Source organism: Cupressus sempervirens, chromosome 3 (assembly GCF_028749045.1).
Source record: "Cupressus sempervirens isolate cs-2001-9-10 chromosome 3, ASM2874904v1, whole genome shotgun sequence".
Taxonomy (NCBI): Eukaryota; Viridiplantae; Streptophyta; class Pinopsida; order Cupressales; family Cupressaceae; genus Cupressus; species Cupressus sempervirens.
The window spans coordinates 212,981,712-212,996,409 of record NC_143120.1 but is presented as its reverse complement, the minus strand read 5'-3'; the positions used below and the strand labels follow the sequence as shown (position 1 = coordinate 212,996,409).

Genomic DNA, 14,698 nt, shown 5'->3' with positions numbered 1-14,698 from the left:
AGCTTGCACAATCAAGACCCGTGGCTAAACAAATCGGTGACTTAGGATCTATTAATCCAAATTAATTAGATTATATTGCACAAAGAGAAGGTCATTGACACATTTTTGAGCTAATTTGTTTCTCTTCTCTGTACAAATAGCCTAGAACAAGCTTTAATTGCACTGACAACTAGATGAACTACAGGACAGGCATAAGTTTCAGCGGGCGAATATTTGCAAATTTGGGATATTTCCACCCAAAATTCTCCATCAAGCATTTGCATAATAAAATATTGAAGAGTTGGAAAGCAAAAACATATTTCAGCTTTTATCTCGATATCATGCATGTGAAAAACTCAAAAATTCCAAATATTAAACCTGCAGTCTGAGTGGTACTTCCTCTCTTGGCTAACTCTGAAGAGAAAGGCTTACAACTTGTACTTTGGAAATTTTCAATTAAAAAATGAATTCTCTCACCTCAAACCCAAGTGTCATCCTTTGAATGCATGCAATGAAGCACTCTATGACCTCTCCATTGGAATCTGAGTAGGAGTTTGAAAAGAAAAAGCTAGGGTTGAGAAAATATCCTGCTACATAAATGGGTTGGGGAAGCTGATTGTTCTACTTCTTATTAGTAATATCCAATATAGAATCAAATTTGAGGTTATAAATTCCTTGGCCCTATCCATAGCCTCATAAAGATACCCATTAAAATTTGATCCCCATCCACATAACAAAGAACTCTAACCGAGGGCTCCAATTAATTCTACACGAGAATACACCTTGTAGCCTTTTCCTGCCACAATCATTCGAGTAACCAAATAAAGCTAATAAGGATTGTCTTCCACATTAAAAGGGATGTTGTCTTAGTACCAAAAATAAGCACACACAATGTTTGTACACGCATGCACCTCCCTATTCCCCCCAATTCCCTCCAATGATGGGTTTGCTCCAAGTGTGCCTTTGTGCACAAAATACTCACCTATAAATTTTGGCACTCATAATGGTGCTCTACTAGAAGTAGCAGAAGTAGTGATGCTCCAAGCTTTATCCCTAGAACCTTTAGGATGAGTGTCTACATATTTAGATAGGCATGCATCTACTAAGGCAGACCCTAAAGCTGAACCAATTGGAGATTCTTTTCTATTTGCCATTATTATTCAACCTACACATACAAATTGAAACCAGAAGCTAATATTTTAGTAAAACAATTAGAAAACAAACTAAATTAGTTTAATTTTAGGCATAGTTGAAACTTGAAGAAATAAAATTTAAAAATGTAAATGTTTGAATATTCTTGGAAAAGTTGAGATTCCTGAGAAAATAGTGTAAAAAATAGTTAGAAAATGGTGTTAAATCTTATATATTAGAACCTAAAGCAATTTACAGTACTTAAGAAATATCATTATTGAGTTTTTTAAAAAATCCAATTTTGCTTCAAAATCCACTTCAAATGTGCTTCAAATTAACTAAATTTCTTGCATATGACCTTGCATAAGCTTAAGTGGTTGTTTTGTCTCTCAAGCAGCAACCAAACCAAAGAAAATGAATTTTTTTTGTGGTTATTGGGTGTCATATACAATCACGACTGAGTTTTTAACTTGAACCCACCAAGTTTTTTTAGAACTTGGCAAGTTTTCAAGTAAAACTCTACGCTTTTTCCCACGATTAAAGTGGTTAGTACCTGTTGAGCATAAGAATTCTTGATTTTGTTACTACTCGGCAAGTAATTAGCAAGTGTTTCATCTATGGTCAAAACCATGTTGGGGTTCGACAAAGGTTTCAAAACCTCTTTTCCCCTCTTTACTTTCTTTTTTTTGGCAGCTTGTGTGAACCTTATGAAGGATAATATGGTTGTGTAAGTTTAAGTGGGATGCCAACAGGGTAATGAAAACCTTATCAGACTCCAAAAAGAGCTTTGAGACTCAATCTTCTTTCTTTTTGAATGGGACAAAAATGCTTGTATGCAAAACATTGGAATAAAATCATTGTTAGCGTCTTCAATGTTTTGGACACACATTTCACTTACTCTTACAAGGTTGGGTTTTCAGTCTTGATCATTGAGAAAGTAGATTGTAGCAACTAAGCTATCATATATTGCATGTATTCTATCCATGTTGCACTTACGTCATTGCAACCTGTCCTTTGCAGAGTCAGATCAAAATTCTATAAGCCAGTCTTGAGCATCAATTGATCATATGTTGCATGTGCTTCATCTACTTTGCATATTGATAATTATTTAGAGATGTAATATTTCTATTTTTAGATATCAACAGTTCTACTTTCATTCAAAAAAAATCACTTGCATCCTTCCAATAAATCTTTTGGGAAAAGGATTGTTGTTCTTGATTATGAATAGTCTTAACTTAAACTATAACTGCAAAAAGATTTTGGGGGAAATAAACAACCCTACAAGACTTTCTGAAAACATTGATATTTAAACCAGGAAACAATTGGGAAAAAAATCAGATTTAAATATATATATATATATATAGAGAGAGAGAGAGAGAGGGGGGGGGGGGGGGGGAGGCGTGAAAAGAAACTTGTTTTTGAAACTTAAAGGCCCGTTGCATTGTAAATAATGGCATGGTGTCGTAGTTAAGCTGTGGTGCTATTGTTCTTACCATTAAGGTTCAAACCAGAGAATCCAAACTAGCCATGAGTCACACAAAATTTGCAAGTTGGGAAGCCTTGGCAAGTTTTGCTGACTTGTCAGCTTGACCCAGCGAGTTCTGTGCATAACTTGCATGACTTGGTGAGTCAGCGGTTTATAACAAAACTTGTCAGGTCCAAGTTGGATAACTCATGTCACAACATTCACATTTTACCAATTAAAAAACCAAAAAAAACACATGCTTTTTCTTGCATATGCTATCTAATTTTCCCTAAAAGGCATTCTATTTGCTTGTTATGAGAAGAAGGGGAAAAGCGAGAGAAAGGAAAGAAAACAAGAGGAAATAGATGGGCGACCAGCAGTGAAGAAGAGCATTAAAAAGACCACAAATCACATTGGGAAGGCCACGGATTTGCATTAAGAGCATTAAGGAGTCCATAGCAAGACTTCTCAACTCATTTGAAAGATGTAAGTGTTAAATTTTGTAGATTTTGTTGCTTTTTTGTGGTATGTTTATGAATTTTTCATTTGTTCATTAAATTTTTTTAGTTCTTTTCAAATCTTGAATGTTTTCTATTAAAATGTAAATTGCATACTCCAATGAGAGAAGAAGAATAATAGCAACATGCAAACTCTACATTTTTTTATTTTTTAAATTGTGAACATGTATTTACAATTTTTTTACATTACCGTATTCACTCAAGCAGCATGAAAATCGATAGTTGATTCAATGGAAAGTTGAAGTCAGTTTGAAATCGAATCCAAATTGATATTTCTCTAACATATTCCGTGCAAATTCGTCCAACGGGACCCCAGTCAACGTTCTAACAAATTTGAGCAAATATTAAAAAGCACCTGCGAACCCGAGAGGAATGTCGAATGGTTTTCAACGAATGCCATGTGAATTTGGGTGAATTTCAATTCGGTTGAATTCAACGGAAATATTATAACAATATTTTAATGATAGATTGATATTGTAATGTCAAGTTAAACGGTAAACCTAAAACGTAAAGACCATTGTCATTTTGTGAAACTAAAAATGCATCTACATCTTTCATCAACGGCGTTTGTCCTCTATTGACGGCATTAGTCCTCTATCCACATCTTCCTATGCATTTGTTTTGACTTCTAAGTTGACCTGTGCATTTGTTTTGAGTTTTCTATCAACATTTGCTTGGAGTTTGTTTTGAGTTTTTCATCGATGTTTGCTTGGAATCTTCTTGCTCAGCGTATCTTCTTCCTCACTGCTTGGCATGATTCTTCCAAAACGTGATCTTCCTCACTACTCAACATTTTGATCTTCCGCACTTACATCATCAACGTTTACAAGCCTATGCAGCTTGATCTTCCTCTACAGGTTAGCATTTTCATATTGTTTTTACAACTAACCATTTTTTCTTTTATTTAATAATTTATTTGCTATTGCATATTTAGCCTCATATAGATTTAGCCTTCATACAAATTTTAAGCTTGCATATATATATTAGGAATCATATATCTCTTATACAAATTTATATATACATCAAATATCATATATCTAATATCAGTACTAGCATATATTGGGAATCATTTTTTATTTTTTTATGCTTTGTATATTTATAGAATGGCTGCAAGTGGTTCTGGCACTAAAACTCCCCACTTCAAAATCGACAAATGTTCACCATTATGGATATATGTGAAAATACTTCAACCAATGTCAGGTGGAGGAGATTGTGTATAGATTTGCAGCCATTGCAAAGAGGAATCAAGTAGTTCCTATAGTAGACTGAAAGCACATTTGTGATTTATTCCTCCAAAGGCATTAAATTTTGTACAGAGAAGCTGAGAGTAAATGGAAAGCTACCTAAAACCCTCCTTCCAAACCACGTTGTGAACAAATACATTCAAGAACAAAGCAAGCAAATGAAGTTGTTGGGAGGGCAAGTGCTTCTCATCCATTGCAAAGTTGTAGGCCTTCAAAGAAAGAGAAAATGTCATCTATGTCTTCAACTTCCGTTACCAATGAACCACCAACTGAGGGTCATCCATTCTTACATTCTCCTCAATAACAACTTGTAAGTAAGAAAGCAATGGGACCATTGGAAGCATCATCTCAAAACGAAGCTAGAGAAATTATTGATCAAGCCATAGATAGATGTGTATATGCAAATAGATTATCATTTAATTTTGTTTGCTCACCATATTGGCAATGCATGGTGAGAGCAATTAATGAGGCTCCAAAGGGGTTCAAGACTGGTTATGAGATGATAGACTACTTTACTTGATGATGAGGTGGCTCATGTAGAGGCTGTCATGTTACCCATCAAGGATTCATGGACCGAAACAGGTGCCACAATAGTATCGGATGGATGTAAAGATGCAAGGAACCATCATTTGGTGAATTTTATTGTAGTGTCTACAAGAGGTGCAATGTTCTTGAGAGTTGTGAATTGTGAAGGTCGAGTAAAGGACAATCCTTTCATTGCAAACATTCTCATCCAAGCAATTGAGCAAGTTGACCCTCACAATGTTATTCAAGTTCTAACCGACAATGTCAAGGATTGTAGGGTTGTCGGCTTATTGGTTTAGGAGCAATGCGAACACAATTTTTGGACACCTTGTGTTGTGCACTCACTCAACCTAATGTTGCAAAAAATTGGCACTAAAGTTGAGTTGATAAAAAAATTGTATGAATAGGCATAAGATATCTAGATGTTTGTCACAAACCACCATATTTAGACAATTCTTAAAATTGGAACTCTTGAAGGTAAGTTCAATTGTTTAAAATTTAAACATGTTTAAAAATCTAGTTACATTAGTTTAGTAAACTTTTTATGTTTTTAAATTTAAATAGATTACTTGATTTTGAATTTTTAATCTACTATCATTTTTTATCTTAAAACAGGTTGTTGAGACCCACTTTGCCCCCAACACTATTGTTTTGAGATGTCTTGTCAAAGTTAAAGAAGCATTGTCTAGAATGGTAACCAGTGCTAATTGAAGCATATGGAGGCAATCTAATAATAGTGAAAGGGCAGTTGTCATTAAGAATAGGATACTACAAGACTCTTGGTGGGATAGTGTTAAGTACCTTCTGAAGTTCACTGAGCCTATATTGAGCATGATAGGATACACTAACATGGATAGGCCTTGCTTGGGTGAGGTATAAGATGGCATTGACTCCATAATTGAGGATGTTAGAGCCATCATATATGAGAAAGAGCAAGATCCTAATGAAAAGTTCTTCAAGGAGCTACAAGTGATCATGGTAGAGAGATGGAACAAAATGACTACCACTTTGCATCTACTTGCCTTTGCATTGACCCCTAGGTTCTATAGCCAAGTTGTCCTCAAGGAGAATACCACTAGAGTTGCTCCATAGAAAGATTTTGAAGTTTCTCAAGGGTACAAGGCAGCCCTCTGAAGACTCTTTCCTAAGCACCTACAACCTGTAGTGAGGTCTAAGTTTATGAGTTTCACGAGAGCACCAATAACTGTGGTCTTGATGCTCTTGAAGACAAGAACAATGTTGATGCTCATAAATGGTGATACTTCCTTGGACAAATGTACCAGCACTTGCAGCCTATCGTCATCTAAATTTTATCACAAGTTCGTTCTTTAATCTTAATAAAATCATTCTACTTCATAATTTAGTGTTCATAAATATTCAAAACTCTTCACTCTATAATTTCAAATTTGTCAATCTCGATAGGTTGCTAGTTCATCATCATCTAAGAGGAATCGAAGTCTTCACTCACTCAATAAAATGCAACCGACTAAACTCCAAGGAGGCAGATAACTTGGTCTTTGTGCATTTCAACTTGAGGCTCACAACTCACAAAGAAACTACCTACAAAAAAGGGAAGGCAAAACAATGAGATGTTGAACCAGAGTCTACAAAGTTGGAAGCCCCTTTGATGCACTTGCAATTGATGATGCTGAACATTATGATGAGATACATAGTGATGTTGAAGCTGATCCTGTGGCTACAGTCGAGACTATTGATGCTAGTGGCACTAATTGTGCTTCTAATTTGCACCTTCCTACTGATGAGGAATTCTTTGATGATATTTTTTCCAATGACTGATAATGATTACTGATTAGTAATGGTGGCATTACTGTTGTTGAACTGAAACATTGATAAAGTGGTGTATTTTGACATTTTGTCATACTATTTGAACTAAATCGTGAATATATTGTGGTGTATGTTGCTAAATTGCTTTAATATTAGCTTAGTGGTGTATAAACTTATTTGCTACAGCGAATGTTTACATATCTATAAATTTTTATTTTATCTTTTATACTTGTATGAACAAACTCAAAACGAACCGAACATGGCGAAAAAAAAAAACAAGCAAATGTCGAACCCACATACGAACTAGAATCCGAACTAGCAACTTAGAATTTTTTCATTAAAAATGTAGGATTACTGATTTTTTTCTTTTGGTTAGTAACTTTACAAAATTCTCTTATTGTAGCAGCCTTCACGTTTTAAATACAATAATTTCTCACAATGCCTCCAAAGGATCTAGCTTGGAAATATGCTGAAAAGTGTTTCCTAGTAGGATCAAATAACTAAAACTAACTATTTTTTTTGTAAAGATATCAATTTTGGTGGCATCAATAGATTTAAATACCATATTACCGCCATACCTGGCCAAAAACAAACTATCGAGGCAAAATGTTTTTGTTTTGTCCAGTTAGAAATAAATGAACCAAAAAGTTAAATAAGAAGAAGTAATTTGAGCAATTAAGTGCTATTGGCTCCCATGCACCCACATCTGCAAGTTGTGTTGGTGAGGATTCTACCATGCCTCCCTTTCGCCCTAGTGCTAGTGCTTCTACTTCTACTCCTCCTAGTGGCACTATTACCTTTGGCCCTAGAGTCTGAAGATCCAGATTGGATAGTTTTTTTGTGTCACATAGTACTCTTGATGCGCAAACCTCACTTGAGAGCATGGATTGGAAGGAGGTTCATGATGCTACAAGAAAACAAATTTGCAAGTTTTGGTACTTTTGCAACATTCCATTTACTGCAGCCAAGTAATTCTTTATTATTTGATTGCTTTAAGAAAATAAATTTTTAGTTTGAAGTTGAACTCTATTTTGTTTAATATTATCTAGTTGTGATATGTCTCCATATTAGCAAGGCATGGTAGATGTCATAACCATTTGTCGTGTGGAGTTTAAAGCCCCTACTGATGTTGAGTTGAGTGCCCCCTTCTTGTTAGAAATAATTGAGGCTATGGAAGTTGCGCTAGAGAGCCACCGAAAATCTTAGAGCCAAAAGGGTTGCACCATCATGACAGATGGTTGGACGAATAGGAAAAATAGAACACTCCTAAATTTTCTTATTTCCTACGGAGGTGTTTGATCGTTCTACTTCCCTAAATGCACTGAATAATGTAAATTTTGATTTGTAAATTGGTTCGTGATAATTGATAATTACTTTTCTCCATTTTCAAGATCCATCATATTTTTGAAGTCTATTGATGCTTCCTCACACGTGAAAAATGTTACGTACTTATGTGAGGCTATTGAGGAAGTCATATAAGAGGTGGGGGAAGAAAGTGGTGTAGGTGGTTATAGATAATGCGACAAGTTATGTTGATGTAGGTAAACTTTTAAAGTTTTGATAGAGAAGCATCTCTAAATTTATTTAAATTTTTCTTAACACATCTAAAATTATAATTAATTTAAAACTATGCAGGTAAACTTTTGATGGAGAGGCACTCAAAAAAAAATTGGTCTCCATGTGCAGCCCATTGCTTTGACCTTATGTTGGAGCATGTTCGAGGATATGGGTGAAATCATGCATTGAAAGGGCCAAAAACATCTACAAGCTTATCTACAATCATGCATTGGTCCTTAGCATTGTGAGGCAATACACGTGACAAATGGAGATGGCTTGTCCTTATATCACAAGGTTTTCCTCAAATTTCCTCACACTAAATTCCTTGATGAAAACAAAGGCAGCTCTAAGGCAAATGTTTTTGGTGAGAAGTAGACTCCCTCATCCTACGCTACAACCACTATAGGGATAGATGTGGTAAATTGCATTTTTGATGAGTCAAATTTTTGACCCCTTGTGGAGAAATTGTGCAAGTAAATTTATTACAATTTAAAATTTAGAATTTACTATTTAGTAATTTACTTTTAATTTATATGCATATTTTTGTACCAATTGCAACTTTCCAATTTTGCTTTTTTTTATTTAATTTGTAATTTAACTAGTTTTGTGCGTAGGCCACTAAGCCCCTCATAGTTCTCCTATGAGTTGTTGGTGGCAAGAAGCCCTCTATAAGCTATATACGAGGGATTGGATAGGGCCAAGGAGGCCATTAGATTGATATATGCAGGAGTTGAGGATAAGTAAGGCTTCATTTGGGAGATTATTAATAGATGGCAAAACCAGCTTCACGGGCCCATCCATGTAACAACTAATTACCTCAATATGGTATTCCGCTTTCGTGATGACTTCAAGGCGCATGAGGAAGTTCTTAGTGGCCTATATTCAATGGTACAAAAGTTGTGTATTGATGGCACAGACTCAGGTACAATGCTCTAGCTAGATAAATATAATAATCAAGATGAAGCGACCTTCACAAGCAACATGTGCATAGAGGTTTAGACATAATTGCACCCAGATAGAAATATATGTTAAGATTCTTAAGTTTATGGCTTGTGCATTTTAATTTTTGAATTTATAGCCTAGCCTAAAGTTGAAAATGAGATCAATTTTTGTTTCCTTCTGTTATTTCAAATAGATGATAGCAAATGTTTAAGCCCTCAACCTCGAACCTTCAAAAATTGTGACTTGCATTTTGAGTTAGTCATGCAACACTCCTGGATGTTAATGCGATTGGTCCACATTCGGGCACATCCATTCGAAGAGGCGTAATAGATTGTTTGTGAAGAGGTTGAATGATCTTGTATTTGTTCATTACAACCTCTGTCTTGGGACAAAGCAGATTTTGGACACTAACTCTTCTATGATCACTCTAGCAGAGATCAATCCAGAGTCTGAGTGGCTCATTGAGTCTACCATTCTTGTCTTCACTAAGGACTGTGAGTGGATTGACCAAGCACAAGTAGAGGCTAAGGTTGTGGCTATGGAAAAAGAGTATAGAACGATCCAACATAAGCACTACTGATGATAATCATTGTGGGATCTTACAAGGGAATACTATGGCTACTCGGTCATCAAAGACCTACCTTAGACGCCTTCATAGGAAATAGACAGACTACTTTGAATTTGAGCTAGAGCTAGAGCCTGAGCCAAAGACTTGTTTTTGTTTACAATTACACATACTTTGAGAAAATTTGATGTCATGGATTTTATATACATTTGACAACATTTATAATTTTATATATCTATGTTTTCTATTTCCTTTAACTATAATTTACATATGTACTTATGTGATGGATGTACGTTATCCTAGTTGTTGATTCGAAATCAGAATCCGATTCGAGCACATGAATCAGATTCGTAGATTCGTGAATTTTTTTCCCCATTATGATTCGCAAGGACATGTGTGTGTATATATGTATACAAAAAATTAAGAGAAATATACATGAAGTAAAATCCACAACTAATCTCCTTCAAATCCAAGCACTTCACTTCAAACTGCAATAATGAGAGAGCATAATAGAGAGCAAATGTGAGGTGAAATGTGTTTGGAGGTTAAACAAAATGGTTTCTTTAGGGTTGGGAGGAAAAAAAGCATTGAAAAGTAATTTAAAATGATGTTGGTGCCACTTAAAACGTTCTCTACCCATGTATCCTTGCAGATTCACATTGGATCCTCGAGGATTCACACAGATCCTTGCAAGATCCACGCCGATCTAGGCAAGGTCCATGTGTTTACTCTATGGTTCCGGGAAAATTTGTGGGCAGCATATCCATTTGGATCCACAGGGCAATTGGCGTGAATCCAAGCACAAATCCAAATCTAGATCCAGCCTCTAGGGTACGAATCCAATAACTAAGACATTTACGTATGTGATCAAGTTAGCTTCTATTTTATGACATTATACTATCTTTAAGCTTTATTCAATAATGGGTGCATGAAACAAGTTTTAAATCGTTAAATCTATAAATTTCAAGGGTTTTTCATTTTGTCAAGACATAGCTGAGTCACAAGTTGAGTCAAACTTTGGTTACCCCTTTAAGTAGGTATTGTTGAATGCTTAAATGGGGATGAGGTCTACCATTTGTAACCTCACAATTCATGGCTCCATGTTAAGGGCATTTACACATTTAAAACAAAAAAAATGGTATTTACATAAGATAAAGACAAGGAAAACAAATAAAATTGAGAGTTTAGTCAATGAATTGTAGAATATAGGTTTTTGTTGTTTATATTTATATCACCAATTACATTGTATTGCACAAAATGTACTTCATAGTGCACAAATAATACCTTTTGGGGTTGAAAATCTTAAATATGCAAGTTGAAATACCAATAATGCCTAGCAAACTGAGTATCTTGCATCCAAGATTTAAGTTACACCTTTGTTGTGTTCTTCAATAAGGCAATAGCAAATATTGTACCTAATGCATCAATGGTGAACAATATGTTAAAAAATGGAAAGTTGCTCTCACAGACTATTAATGATTATCTAGAAAAGAGTACAAACATTTTTTTAAATTAACCATCATAGACTTTGTATCATTCAAAAATATAAAGTGATATCTTAATATATTATATCATCTACACTTAATAGTGATTGCTTACAAGCACTACAATCTTTTGGGAACTACCCTTATGGAGTTCAATTATGTGGGATAACTATTTTCAATTTTCATTTGTACAGTGCTCTTCAGTTCTTGAAAAATTCAATGGCAGTAAAATCAAGTTTAAGGGTAGGAAAGAAAGATTTCAATGCAGAACATTTTGCATTAAAGTAGAATTGTTACATGTTCATAAGCTATTAGCACAAAAAATTGAAACATAGATGTGCAATAGAAAAGCGTAAAATCCTTTTTATAAATTTTGAAAAGGCTTTCAATTTGGAGTCTAAGAAGATATATGTCAAAAATTATTCTAGTAAGTCATGGTTATTATATAAACAATAAAGTTTTAAACTATCCACAAAGGTATTTCCATGTGCTCAAGTTAGGGGCCTGGAGAGCTCCTGCAATTTCGCAAAGAGGCCAAGGAAACCATCATCTTTACTAATGTATGTTTCAATGTACCATTTGTGTGCTTCTAAAGTGCCATGCAAACTTATCTAATAATAAATGATAATTCATAAAATGTATATGCCCTAATGAAATGTAGCAAATGCCCCTAAGTAACAGTTGACCAAATATTTCATTACAATAAAAACGAGAATTGCATTCACATGAAATAGCTCTCTAAAATCAACACCACCGACCATTTAGCACACATATTTATACCCTACATCTTAAACTACTTCCAAACACGAAAAAATGAAATATTCCTCATCTATTCAGACATTTACTGCAGGTTCCCCCATGGAGACTTCAAAGGCAACGAAACTTAGAAAACCTAAGTTATTGATTGGAATTTAGGACCAGATTTGGGTACAAAAATCCAATTCATGGAGTCGTGAAAAAACAATTCCCATTATGATTTGTATAGATTCATGTGTGTATATATATAAATATATATATTTGCATTATATATAAATATATGTGTATTATACATATAGATTTGTGTGTACTGATTCCAAGTTTTGTTTGCGAGTCCTTGAGGATCTACGTAGATTCGCATCAAATTCCCCTGCATCTGTGTGGATTCGTAACTGATTTGTATTGGATTTGCACAAAGTCCAAAAATACACTATGGATCTGTCTAGATCCGCGACATACCTGTGGGATCAAATCCAGACTCAATGCCTCCGACACGAATCAGTTAAAGACTCTGAATCCAATTTGAATCTGATTTGAATCCAACTCTGTTTTGTGGTATAGATACATGAATCGGATAATGCAGTAGAAAACCTTTAGCTCAATACATTTAGAACAGAATTTGAAGTGAAAATGAAGAGATAGGAAGGCTTCTTTTCCAATTTGTGATAGAACAAGAAAGAATCTAACTAATTGATAGGATAAAGTATTTTAAGATAAATCTAGGGATATAAAATCACTGCCTACAAACTTCACATCACATGGATAGCGATATTCCTATTCTGATCATCAATAAATTACATATTGGCACAATCAAATTAGGATATCAATATTGACAGACTATACTTACCCGAAGATGACAGTTAAAAAATTCCTTTGACCATAGCAACAGTTATTAACAAATTTATCATGCAAAATTGGCAAAACAACAGATGCACATGAATTCTTTTGAAAAAGGATAATATGCTAATTGGATTATGTTTTCTATGCTCTCACCTATATATTGCATACTCTCCTTGAATTTTGTCCCTTAAATTTTTCACTGGATTTTCCAAATTGCAACCGTTCTACTATTAACAAAAGAGTTTGAGTTATTGAAATGAGTTTTTTTTTTGTTTCGATTTTTGGCAATCAAATATGTTTTTCTGGGTGATGTGCTAATAATCTGTGAGGAGGAAAAATGCCACTTTGTAGATTGTGGGCAAGCCTTTTGCATTTATCATTGACTAACTAACAGATTGTCGGCTGAAATTTCTCCATACAATGCCGTGTTGCATAGATGGGTTTTGCTGATATCCCATGTCTTTGTATTTCCAACAAGAGATACATTGTGGAAACAGATAGGAAATTATATAAACTACCTATCCGCACTATGGCATGTTCAGTGGTTGAGTTATTTTCAGCATGAAGTTGCAGCTCTCCCAGGGACTGCATTTGCTGGAGGTTTATATACTTACACACTTGACTAATAACAATCAAATTTAAACAGATATAACACAAAACAACAACAAAAATTCGAAATGGTTATCAAGATACACACTCGAAGATTTTAACACACCTTACGCCTCCATAATCCCCATGCACGATGCTTTGTTGATAAAACGGCCGACTGGCCGTTTCTAGCTCAAACACCCTACAAATGGCCAGTAAATTTCAGATAGGGGATATATTGTATGTGTGAATTACGCAGCAAGAGGGCACATTGGCGGTACGTTTTCTTTTTTGGGAAACTTACAAACAATTCAAATGCGATTTACCTAAACCCTCAAAAAAACATTGTAAAGAGTTGTTTGTGTGTTGACAAGTTATATCACCCATAAGGACATTTCATGTTTAAACCCTAATTTATTTTGTAAGCTTTAGCGTGTATTTAACCCTAACCTTGATTGGACTGTAATATAAATTTTTAGCTAACACAAGATCAACATTCAAAGTTCAAATGGGTGGTGTTAAAAAGTTAACGAACACTAGAGTCCTTGCTTATAGTGGGATAGTAAGAGAACGTGTGTAGCTAGTGTCTATAAAGTTTGGTTTTTTTTGAATTTTTTAGGAGAAATATATTTTAGCTATGAGTATTTAATTTGATAATTATAATCTACAGTGTTGCTACCGTTATTACTACTGAATCTAACTAATATTGATAAAGTTGCAATTTCTGTTATAGATGGATGAAGATAATGCTTGTCAGAAATAAAAATTAAAAGTCTAGAGAACATGATAACATAGTTCTATGAAAGTTTGCAATAATAATAATAAAATATTATACTAAAACGTTGCAGTGAGAATAAAAAATATTACAGTGAAAGATCATCCATATGTATGTGAGAGCATCTATATAAAAATAAAATAAAATAGAATATGGAAATCTAGGAGAGCATTTATATCTAAATGGAGAATGGGTAATATTAATAATTTGGATGGGTTGAGAAGATGCATTTTACAAATATGTAAAGAGTATTAATCAAAGAAAATGTTCCATTTCAAGATATTATTGTTTGATTTGCATAGTAACAAGACTATTGACTAGAAAGAAACTATGTTCTTTTAAGCTCTTCTAAATGCATAACACCAACTCTTGTTTCCTTGCTAAAGATCCCAAACTCTTCTCTTCTAAAATAACATTCTCTAAGGAAAGAAACATATTGTAGGTATGTATAAATGATAGCCTAGTCTCCACATAATTTTTGTAACCATATTTGCCAAATAGGACCCCTTTTCTTATAGTAGACTAAACAATGAACACGTGTCAT

The 14,698-nt window shown here is 34.3% G+C and overlaps 1 long non-coding RNA gene across 3 annotated transcripts in view; it reads right to left on the bottom strand.

Annotated features, from left to right (window-relative positions):
- LOC149565574 (uncharacterized) overlaps positions 1 to 13,883 on the bottom strand; it is a 41,301-nt gene extending 27,418 nt beyond the window's left edge. Inside the window, exon 1 of one of the 3 annotated variants that reach the window (XR_016362055.1) lies at positions 13,507 to 13,883. This is a non-coding gene — a long non-coding RNA (uncharacterized LOC149565574). The remainder of the gene's footprint in view (positions 1 to 13,506) is intronic. The other 2 variants (XR_016362054.1, XR_016362053.1) reach the window with 2 other exon arrangements.
- Positions 13,884 to 14,698: the final 815 nt, after the last annotated feature.